The sequence below is a fragment of the Temnothorax nylanderi genome, unplaced genomic scaffold, assembly GCF_030848795.1.
Source record: "Temnothorax nylanderi isolate EJ_2023f unplaced genomic scaffold, tnyl_v1.0 TNYL_tig0031_pilon, whole genome shotgun sequence".
Classification (NCBI taxonomy): Eukaryota; Metazoa; Arthropoda; class Insecta; order Hymenoptera; family Formicidae; genus Temnothorax; species Temnothorax nylanderi.
Window position 1 is genome coordinate 1,157,297 of NW_027249093.1, and position 12,293 is coordinate 1,169,589.

A 12,293-nucleotide genomic window follows, 5' to 3' on the forward strand; every position below is an offset into this window, starting at 1 on the left:
TATTCTTTTCGCCGCTCGCGCTCGCTCGCTGACTGTCTCTCTTTTTTTTTCTCTCTCTCTCTCTCTCTCTCTTTCTTTCTCTCGCTAGCTACTTTACGAGTCGAGTAAGTCGGCTTTGCCCAGGACACATTCGCGCATTCCTATTCGCTATTTCGTTACCGGCGTATTTCGTTTGTAACGCGCTCATTTATTATCAATCCTATTTCGCGTCGCGAATCAATGACGTACATATGGAGAATGAATCTGAGATAGTATTAATTTTAACTTTGCTCTTTTTTTGACTTTTTCTCTAAGCTCTTTATATTATATAACTATTATTATGTTTTTTTAGATTAAAATCCAAATGTTGTTATACAAGTCAACATTGTTCTCGACGCGATTAAACAGATTAGTCATCCATCATTCAAAATTGTATTTTTCTTATTATCTATTATATATCTTAAAAATAGACTTACAAAAATAATTTCACACTAATCGAATCGTATGAATGAACGTATATATAGACACACCTATATACCTTTTGCATAAAATTTTTTATTGGCGATTTATAGCTAAATTACTTAATTGTGATAATTCTCTTTTATATTTTTCCTGGCGGAAATATTAAAGAATTTCAATAATATTTATCACTGCTGCCTGGTTGCGCTTACAAAGATGCCTTGCTTGTTCACGCAGCCATGCTTTTTGCCGAATAGATGTCCCGTATTCTGTCTCGTACCTGAAACCGGGATTCGAAACAATCCTTTCCGCCTTATTCGTATCCATAAACGCAAGAAAAGTTATTCTTCCCTATGTTTCTACTGCCCTAGAAGGTAGTCGGTTTTACTGTTAACTTGCCTGTTTTGTGTGAGTAGCGCCTTGATCTGGCTCGAAACAGTAAAGTTTTTGAGATATCCTGATGGAAGGAAAAAACAAAAAAGAATTAACATTTGAAACAGAGAAGACGCTTTGCAAACAAAAATAGTTTACAAAATGTAAAAACTGCACAGGAAATCGTCTTTAGCAAAATTCTTCTAGTCAATATTTCTTCCTAAGATCAATTTTTTGCTTCCGTTGCACGTTGGTGAACTTCTAAACCCTTATTTGGCACTCCGAGATTCGAAGCAGCACACTACTATACAATACTACATAATACAGCTATATATAAATCAAGTATTTAATGTGGGAACGACATTTAATGGGAAAACACATCATAAATTATTCAAAGAAAATGGAAAATCTGTCTTTTTCTAGAAAAAAAAAAAGAATATTTGATCCTTCCTGTTAACAGGTATGATAGACCCTATTGGAAAATTCCTGATAAATGTCACGAAGCATCTGCAGGCTATGTCGAAACGTTACCCCAAAAATTCGCGAGAGGATCGAACGAAAAAGAGCGTATTAGCGAATTCGTTAACCCGTTACGATGTCGCAACACAGCGGCGGAATAACGGGCGCGCTCGCCGCGTATCGCAATCATTTGCGTCACGCTAATTGTTGTATAACTTTCGATTTGGCCGTCGATGCCTCCGCCCTACGATCGCGGCGGAAGTGTCGGTGTGGGCGCTTCTCTCCCGCTTCTTCTTCTTTTCTTTTTTCTCTCCTTTTTCCTTCTTTTCCCTGACGCGATATATAAAACGATGAATTACACGTGCGCGTGCGGAATGGCGGTCGCTCCGGAGGGGGTTTCCTTCCCGACGTGACGATCCGAAGGAGCGAAGCCCCACTTCTGGCGAAACAGTCGGTTACACTTTCGTTGCTGCGACTAGTGGTACCACTCGGCCACCTTCTTCCTACGTGAGAATCGGCGGAGGAAGATGGGCGTCCCGCCACACACTATATCCGATGTGTTAAAAAAATTAACTGTCTCATCTTGACGATAAACAGAAAGATCTGTATATTGCATGCTTGCCTATGCTCATGAATTATTTTGTATCTACTTGTATATTTCATCTAAAGTTTGATCCAAAAGATTTCGATTTCATTTTAGTTCAGAATCGATGACGCGAGCTATCGATAATAAGATAAATTTCTTTGTTAATTAGACGCGAACGAACAAACGACGATAGAATAACGACTGCGTGAGAACTTATATAAAAATGGTACACCAATTTTGAATTTTTCCAATTTTGAAGATATGTATGCCGCAACGAACAAACCCGAATGGAACAAAGGCGAGTAGACGTTTATTTATGTTCCGAGCAATTTTAATTCTAGCGATAAGTCAAGGAAGCTTGTTCCATGATGTATTCTTTTCTTTTTCGAGGCCACCGTATGGTCTTTTTTCTTTCAGGCCAAGTCAACTTACTAATTTATAACTCTTCGGACTCTTTCTTTCTCTCAGTAAATATATGAAATGCATGAAGAATAAACTTTTATTTCTCTTAAAAAGATGTCTCAACGTCGACCTTCTTTCTGCCGACATACCATTTCTCAAACTCTTGAGAACTCAAACCCTCAAAGTTGTCAAAACTCTAGTGTGAAATTTTCCGTTTAGTTCAGGAAAAGGGACTGCGTGCGAAATCGTTTTGTAAAATAGTTTTATCTGTTCAGCACCTGGTGGCTGCACGAGCTAAAAAGCTGGCGAACGACACGTATCCGCGCGTGTCCAGACGCGTGGTCGCGCACATTTTTTGCATATGTCGAGGATTTTCATGAACATCGAAGATCAACAATAGTTACGCCACCTAAGACGGTAAATTGTTCCTTTGTCAAAATATTTAGAGAGAGACCTTATCGTGATTCAACACATTTTCTTTGAAAGAACACCCAAGCAGCGGGGATGTTTCTTGCCACATGTTCCAACGCGACACGTCCTTCATCAGTTATTTCATCATTTACGCAATATGGGCTCTCCTTGAATTTTTAGCCTATCTCTTTATTTGTGCTAGGAACATGACTTAATTTATGCGACGTGCAGCGAAAAGATTGGCGGATAAAGTCATGTCTTTCCTCAACTAGAATTCGTTCGCTGACTTCGTTCACTTCAAATCTGCTCTGTGTTTAAATAGAGTAGTGATAAATAGAGTAGTTTAGCAATAATTAATAAAATTAATTATTCCAACTTCAAAATCGCAGTCTCTACCTTTGGATAATAATTTGTAATTCATTCGTTCATTACACGTGAACGTTGAAAAGAAAGATTGATTGAACGTGAAAAGCAAGGCAGTTAAATCTAGAAGGTGATTTTCAAATTTATCAGTACAATTTTTACAAAGTCTGCATTTTAAGTAATATTACGTTTTACCGTCTTAATAATTTAGATTCTGCAACGAATAAGCAATGTCAGTCGATGTTCCTGTTATACAAGTGCTCGTTCTCCAGAGACCTTGTAGCAATGATGTGCCATGTTTATGATGATATTGACTGTTTGAAAGATATTAATAGACGCCTTCAAGGTATATGTACAAGGTACAAGGACCTTGGTTTTCAATGTCCAAGTATGGCCCAGCAACCTTCCTAATCGTTGCAGAGCAGATGGCACATGACAGTTCGTAATTCAAGGTTTTGCTGAAGATCCTACTTGAGATGAGCAGGAAGTTGGACCTCGTGACGAGCGAGTGTATGTCCATGATATATACCTGTTTATGATTTTTGCTCTCATAATTCGAAGTAATTCAGTTAGATTATTTACGATCGACGTACTTGGAGAATATTGGGTGCAACCTTCGGCAATTGAACGGCAATGAACGACGCGCCTTCAAGGTATAGACAATAAAAGTCGCTGAGGCTAAACAAATACCGAGTCGCTCGTCGACGACGCGTTTCCTCGATTCGTTAATTGTCCGCGTTTAAATTAACTTCTTTTTACACGCCGGCTTTTTACGATCACGCTCTTCGTTATTCGTTGCGAAGCGCTGTATCTCGCATGAGAAATCAGTAAATCTGATTATAAACGCGAGAGAATACACGCGGCGCTTTCATTACCGCGGCGGCGATTGTGCGCTCTTCATATTTTGCGATCATGTTCGTTAAATAGAACGTAAAAGGTAATTGCTAAGTAATTCAAGGAGTGAGCACATAGATAATTATTCTAATCGCTTGCACCTCTGAAGATTTACATTGCGCGGCTGATGATAGGAATGTAGACAAAATAAAATCGAGATAAGTTTATATAGTGTTTAATAAAATAATGAGCTTTATATATGCAACTTCTTGTTGAATTTCAATTATTTTAAAATATAGATATTGGGCACGGGTACACCGGGACATTTAGGCCGCGGCCTATACCTCAAATTCAACCTAAAGTCTGACCTGAAGCTAGTTTCGGCCGCCTATCAAATGTTTACAGCAGGCGGCCTAAATAATTTAGGTCGAATTTGAGGTATAGGCCGCGGCCTAAATTCAGGGTGTAAACCTAGCCATTAATTTGATACTACTTTACGCAAAAATGGACCGGTGGAAAAATCTGAAAAAATTCATATGCAACCATTATTTGTAAAGAAAATTATATTATAAATTTCATGCCATTCTTAACATTTTGGATTCTCCTTACAACCTCCTTGAAATCTATTTTTTTAACTTTTGGAAACCTAAATAATATCATAGGAATATTCTTGAGTATTTATACATATAAATAATGTTTGAAAATTCTCCGTCATTCAAAAATTTCTGATAATCAAAGATCTCTGTCATATTATCTACAATTGTAGAAACATTAAAAAATTTTAATCTCACGACGGAAGATTGTTTATTCATTCTCGCCTTGTTAAAAAAGAAACAGGCAAGAAACTGTTATTTCATCAACCAATTCACTGGCAATCGAAAGAATGTTCTTCTAAGTTCTAAATTTAACACGTGTGACAAGGTGCATAAATAATCGCAGCTACTGAAGAAGCTTAGTCTAAATATTGTGAGACTCATGGACACATTTGCGTGACAATGAGGCAATTGAAATTAGACACAGTAGTTCACTACACCTATACGGTATATGTCTGTTTTTGGCCGACAAGAAACAACATGCGGTCCCACCCGTCAAAGAGAAGATATATGTCCTGTTAAAGAGAAGATTTTTACCTGTTATTTCATTTCGAATAGCCGGTTTCAAAAACAATATCCATCTATAAATTATGTGTTACGCACAGACGCACGCTTGTTCACGAATTTTACTTGGAAGATATTTTTATATAATTAAATGAAGCGATACTTTCCAGAATGCTGTAGACTGATAATTCGATGTATAAGAAAAAAAGCATTTGCTCTTGTGGAAATGTAATTATTAATTTAATTGTTTACATTAGACAACGCCTATTTCTGCACAAATATAATTTCAGAATTTTTTGTATTGTTTTATTGAGGAGAAATTTTGTTTTTTTGGGACTTCTTAGTATGTTTGTAAAATATGAAATATAGCATAATCTTGTTTCCAAACTTATGATTTTGGTAAGTCATCCCAGGTAGCAGAGTGACTATTAATAACGCCTGAAGACGTCTTAATGACGTATTAAGACGTCTTTAGGCGTCATCCTGCTACCTGGGACAGTCTATATTTTATAAGATGAAGTAATAAGATCAGATACACGTCATTATATGTGTTTATACACACAATCTATCTCGCCGTTGCTACGTGTCTTGACAATCGTGAATTTTGTTTTTCTGGGGCTTTTTAATATATGTTTGTGAAATATGAAATATAGCATAATCTTGTTTCCAAACTTATGATTGTGGTAAGACATCCCAGGTTGCCGAGTGAATATTAATAACGCCTAAAGATGTCCTAACGACGTATTAAGACGTCTTTACGCGTCATCCTGCTACCTGGGATATAGTCTATATTTCATGAGATGAAGTAACAAGATCAGGCACACTATACACACAATCTGTCTCACCATCGCCACGTGTGTCTTGACGGTCGTGTCTCTCGATAAATAAAAGTCAAGATTTTTTATAGCTTTCAGGTCCTTTTATCTCATTAACTTGTGCCTGTGTTTCGTGATGGTGAGCTTCACTCTCATTTCCCCTCGAGTATTAACATTCATCGATATTTCTATCGAAAAATATCACTTGCAGCAAATTGGTAACCTGCACGCAAAGTGGTTCGGACAACCAGATATACAATTAATTTGCGTCTTATTAATTTGCGAATGTCATTTCATTCGACACAAATTTGTTTATCGCAACTTAACAGGATGCTTTTATGAGCAATTACTACACCGTTAGCGCTACGGGACATTTCGCTACCGGATGGAGATAAAACAAGTTCTTGGAATTTAGCAGATTCTTTGATTTACATCTGAAATAAATTGCATCGTGGGTGGTACTAACTAATGCCAATTCTTTAACAAGTTAGTATGCGGTGTTCCTACAGCCAACAAACACCTGCTTTCTCTTTTACAAGCTTGACGCCGGTAAAATCGACCGCGGCGCCTTTTAAGGGTCTTTTGTATAAAAACGAAGACTTATGACAAATTTTAAGTTAATTTGCTCCTTCGGAACGATAAAGGACATAAAGGTATGCCGCACGTAAGATTCTAGGAGACGCCCTGGCAATATGTCGCCTGGGAAAAAAAACCTTTATTTCACTCACCTGTTATTCGAAAAGAAAATAAAGCTACACTAAGAAAAAAATATTTATTTAGATGGCTGCTAATAGCTTATTACTTAATGTAATAGACATATTTATTTAGAATTAGATATTTTTACTTAATCTAAATAAAAATGTCTAATTCTAAATAAATATGTGTATTATATTAAGTAAATAAGCTATTAGCAGCCATCTAAATAAATATTTTTTTGAATCTAAATATTTTTTTTCTCAGTGTACCATACAGAAATTTGAAGTGAAGTATTTTTTTCAAATTCTTTCAAATCGATCGGGCATGAAAAAATCCCGAGTCTTTTCCCAGGTAGCAAGATGACGTCTAATTGACGTCTAGAGACGTCTCCGTTTTATTGTTTTATTGTTTTATGAATTATATAGCTGCTAGACGTGGGATCATTCGACACGCTTTTTTTGCACGCAAGCCCTTTGTGCACTTTTGTCAAATTCTAGTCAAAACATCATAAAACAATAAAACATAGAAGTTGACTCATCTTTTAAGATATAATCTTTTAAGAACTAAGATCTTTGTAACAAATACTCGAAACAATATGCTCAAGATCGTTCCTTTCATTTAGTTAAATTTAGTTAAATGAAAGGAACGATCTTGAGCATATTGTTTCGAGTATTTGTTACAAAGATCTTAGATCTTAAAAGATTATATCTTAAAAGATGAGTCAACTTCTATGTTTTATTGTTTTATGATGTGTGACTAGAATTTGACAAAAGTGCACAAAGGGCTTGCGTGCAAAAAAAGCGTGTCGAATAATCCCACGTCTAGCAGCTATATAATTCAAGGTACCGTTCCCTTATACGGTTGAAAATACGGTTATCCGAATGAATAGGCTTTATTCCCTTTCGGGATCGTCATTCTCCACTTCCCTAATTTTTGCTGACGAATATAGGGTACTAAAACGCCAGCATCCGTCTGCTAACCCGTTAACAACAAGTTAATAACTTCCGAGAGCGATTGGAGACGACAGATTGAGATTTATCAATTTTGACCATCGCGATAAATTTAGAATATTTCATATAGTTCCTATGATATATTTGCAACACGATCGTGGAACAATATCCGTATGAAAGATGTGAATAAAGCGCAATTCTCAACCGGCCGATACGCTCCCCTACATTTTCTTGCGGCATAGCGCGCACACGTGCGATTGCGCATCGAAATTCGAGAGATGGTTATCGATAGATTGCTAATTGGAAAAAAAGTGACCGGATGGTGCGCTGTCCGGCCTTGCCAAGGACTCGTAAGACCTTTCTCGAAGAAGCCTGCGTACACTGCGATCCAGTCGTTCAGGACAGCAACGAGTGAAATTCCTTCGAGCTCAACCCTACCGTGTGTACAAAGTGTACAAAGATAAGAGAAAGATAAGATAGCTCGTCTCTTTATCATATATTTTATAACAGATGATATTGATAATCATATTATTTTCATTCCATACATTTTTTCATACGTTTCTCATTTTTCTTGTTCGCATGCAGCGATTTTTACAGAATATAAATATGGAATTCCCCTTTCTGCTCTTCGTATATTATCTTCGAAGAGGTACGAGATGCAGTGGACAAGACTGATTCGCCACACGTACACGAAACACGGCCGTTACTTACGAAGACTCACAAAGAAATTTATTGGAGTTGCCCCGTTACACACTCGCAGCCACACCTGAGCAGCGCCAGCTCGCCGCAGTCGTTACATAAATATGCGCGCGTTGCTGCCTTTTTTAACAATCCGTTTCGTAATTGTTTATCACCCCGAAACGGCCCGGTGAACGGGCCTGCCGCGTAATAAGTCGCACAAGAGCAATTTGAGGAGCGTGCGTGCACGATCGAAAACCACGTAACGTGTGCTTAAGAAATGGCAATTAATCAAAATATAATAATTACTAGTTTGGTTAAGTGTTGAGTATTTAGTTTAGAGAACGGATGAGTTAAATTGAAAGTTATTTTTAACAATCATAAACAGATATAGTTAAAATACAGAATTTTTAGGAAAGAATAGACTAACTTTTCTAACTTTTCGATACTCACTTTAAATATTTTTGCAATTAATTGTTATGCTCTTTTAAATTAAATTTCTTTTAATTAAAGAATTATAAGATTTTGTCGCCGTTCCGCATGCTGAAAAGAGCTTCTAGATTTCGAAAGTAATTTTAATTAATTATTTCTTTCTCCTCGAAAGAAAAAGAATATTGCATGCTTAAATTAATTAATTCTGAAATTCGGTTAAACTCTCGACCGGTGCTTTAAATTCTTCAGGCCTCGACAGGCCACCGGTACATAAATATTTTTATTACGGAAAGTAATTTGAGGGCAGGTCTTTTCCTTTCCGGATGACCGTCTCGCGCGGTGACGCGATAACAAACAGTACACGTGGACCTTACCTCGAAAAAGGGGCAAGTAAGCCGCGCTCGCGGTACTAAGCGAGCGGGACGGACATCTGGCTGCGTTACGTTGAAGAAGTCGCGGCCCTCGAGACCCCGAAAAAATGAGGACATTCCGAGGAGCGTGGGGTCCCACTCGTGCGCTCGAACGAGGTTCCGGATTCGAGTATAAACGAGGGGGGAGCCCCCCGCGCAGGACGGTGGTTTCGGCGGTAAAGCGCGCGCGCGCGCGCGCGGCGGGCCCAAAGCCCTATTTTCGAAAGCGTAACTAGGTAAGCGCTCGTCGTCAATTATGTAGCGCTCGATGAAAAAAGATGTGACACAGTTTCGGGGCCCGGTCGGCCGCGACCGAAGAAGCGGATGACTGGCTTAATTCTGCTATGCGTGGCTACTCGAGAGACACCGGCGCGCGAGCGCGCGGATCTCGTAGAAATGGACCGTAGTCGCTCGATCGTTGCTTCGACTCGTAAAATCTTTTTACCGAGAACCGCGTTGTTGGGCGGGAAAAACTACGCCCCAGTTACGTTGCTGGAAAGAAACGCGGCGATGACTCGCCGTCTAATTATCCTGACGTTACCGACTTGTGTGAATTTTTAATGCCCTGCCCGAGTAAATCCGAGTGTAAAGGACGGGTAGAGAGGGGAGAAGAAAGACTCCGCTCTTTTTCAAATTTCTTATCTGTTCCGGAAACGTTATACCTGCGTCGGAAACGGTGTAAGGCTAATTAAGGATGGGCGTCGTTTCTGGGGCAGTAAAAGATGCGTTTAAAGGAAGATTGATGGCCGAAGATCTAATGTGAAATAAATTTACGTTCTTTTCATTGTTCTTCAGGTTCGTGATTAATTAGCTGGTATGCGGAATATTTGAGGAATTGGACGATTTATTGTTGAAGGAAATGTCGGAAGTGTGGCAGTGCAGCTTCTATATATATCGCAATTTGTTAATGCATATGACTCTGAAAATGAATGGCAATATCTCTCATTAGTTATTCGCTAAAGTCGACAAGCGACGGAGGGAAAATGAAGAGCTCGGCGGTGTAACAAAGCCGCGAGACGCTAATATACATAATCGCGCGAGTGCGCCATTGTAAAATAGCGAAGTGCGATAAATGAAAAGTGAAAAGTATCACGGCCTCCCCCGCGTCCTAATTCGCACCGTCGTCGTCGCTTTTATTCCCCGACCAGCGAAGAAGACTCGTTAAGTCTCGTTCAAGACTCGTGACCGAGTGCCTTCTTCCCAAGCCAGTGCTTCTTCCCAGCCGCGGCTTGGGCCAATTGGAACGAGGAGAGTACGCCGAGCGATCGGCGCGGAAACGCGAAGGAAGAGAGGAAAGATCGTTCGTTTTATCCGAAACCAAGAGTGGGTCGCGTCCGCCTCGCGGCGGCCGATAACGAGCTCCCCCACTAAATGATGTTATTCTATCTCATCTCAAAATTTTCTTACTGTTTTCTCATCTTATGATATATTATGACGTCAAAGACCGTCTTAAATAATATCTTAAGATGCTAATATGACTCTGTAATTGGTTTATGACATCTTAAGATCGTACTTAAGATGGTCTTAAATATAAGACTATGAATACCAGCCAAAGAGCAGTGTCATTAAAAATTAGCTTGCTTTATCGAATTCTCGTCGCTTTCCGAAACATATTCTTCAATCTCGCTTTGATGAAAATTAATTGGCAATCGACTAAAGTCCAATTCTTTATTTAAGATTTCATGTAACTCGAGCTGTCCGTTCTAGGATGTTATTCCGCCTGTTGCCCTCCTCCGCTTGCCAACAGCCTCTCCGGGGCCCCGTCGAGCGATCCTTCTCTCTCGCGGCCTCGCGGCTGTAACATAAAAAAAAGTCGAGCGAATTCTCTCCTCCGTCACTTCCCTTCTAGCCGCCGTCGCAGGGCCGCCGTCACTCTTCCGGTTTTGTCCTGTTTAACAAGTGGGCCAATTGAGATGGAGAGTAAATTGCGAGACGAGCCAGCTCGTGCGTGCTCGCGCCGAAGGAGACGCCGTGCGTGTTACGTGCGCTCGCGCGCGCGCACACACACACACACGTGTGGGCCTGTGTTTTTCTGCTACTGCTACGGCCGAAAGAGGATCTTATTATCGATAATGCCGGACCTCTCATTTCCCTGTTCTTCCATTTCAACTTCGACGCGCGACTCTCAGCGTTTCCGCGCGCGAGACGGGGAGCTTAAACGCACCGTTTAAACATAAATTGTGGCAATAACGGACATTATACTCGAATGAGAATAATTTCATCAATGTCTTAATAATTCGTGCTACGGGATTAACGTAACGTCGCGAGTTCTCTCAATGTGGGAACCGTTACTGTTAAAAACCCCCTTATTAATTTAGCGATGCCGATAAAGTAGGCTGTGTTTTGCTAAACGAACGTGATTCTTAGTGATTCCACCGATCATATTCAGATCGTGTTCTATTTAAAACCTCATTAAATTCACGGCAACGTCGACATGTTTATAGTCCTAAATAGAAAACTCCGCATCCGAGAACCTGTCGTAACTTTCACTGCGATGATAGAGTAGTCGCTGCCATGCCCATTCGCATTCACGACGATAGCTACATGGATGATGATAAAAACGGTTCTAGAATGCCAAAACGTCAGGCGATCTACGTCTATGTATATATACGTAAGATAATCAAGATATCAAAGTTTTGATACCGTTCTCGTCTTTATCGCCGAAAGATCGATCGTAAAGGGACCGTAGACGAAGCTTACACAGAAAAAAAGAATATTCTTGATTTGAAAATAGTTTAGTTTCAACGTGGAAATCTTGAAAAAAAATTACATTGCGTTAAATGAAAAAAAAACTTGCTTGAATGAAGTCATTTTGTATAGTTCAACCAAGAAAAAAAGTTGAAATAAAAAGTTGATATTCTTAGAAAAATATTATAAATTGTTACATACATACGAAACAATAAATAGTTAATTTGCAAGCATATAAAATTTTATTTAACACTTTTTTTCTGTGTAGAGATATTCTCTTTTAACGCCACGTGTATACGTTAACGGCAGGAAAGTAGAATACGATAACGTAGAAGTTAAGTCGTGAGATCAAGCCGTTGAAATCGCCGAGGTGAAGACGCGCGCTCGGAGACTTCAACGCCCGCACGCGCGCGCGCGCGGAGATTTCAACGGTAGCGCATCTGTTGGAGTGGATACTCCGCAACTTTGACGCTTTCAGCGCCTTAAGTATCTTTCAATCGCGAGCAAACAGATAGGATTTGAGAAATATGTCGCAACTAAGAAACGCTTGTATCCAGAAACAATGGTCACTTTCATCGATGCGTCATTAAAATAATTAATGACGCATTGTTAATTAAAATAATTACACCGGTACACATTGAGGATTGAGCATTCTAGCTATT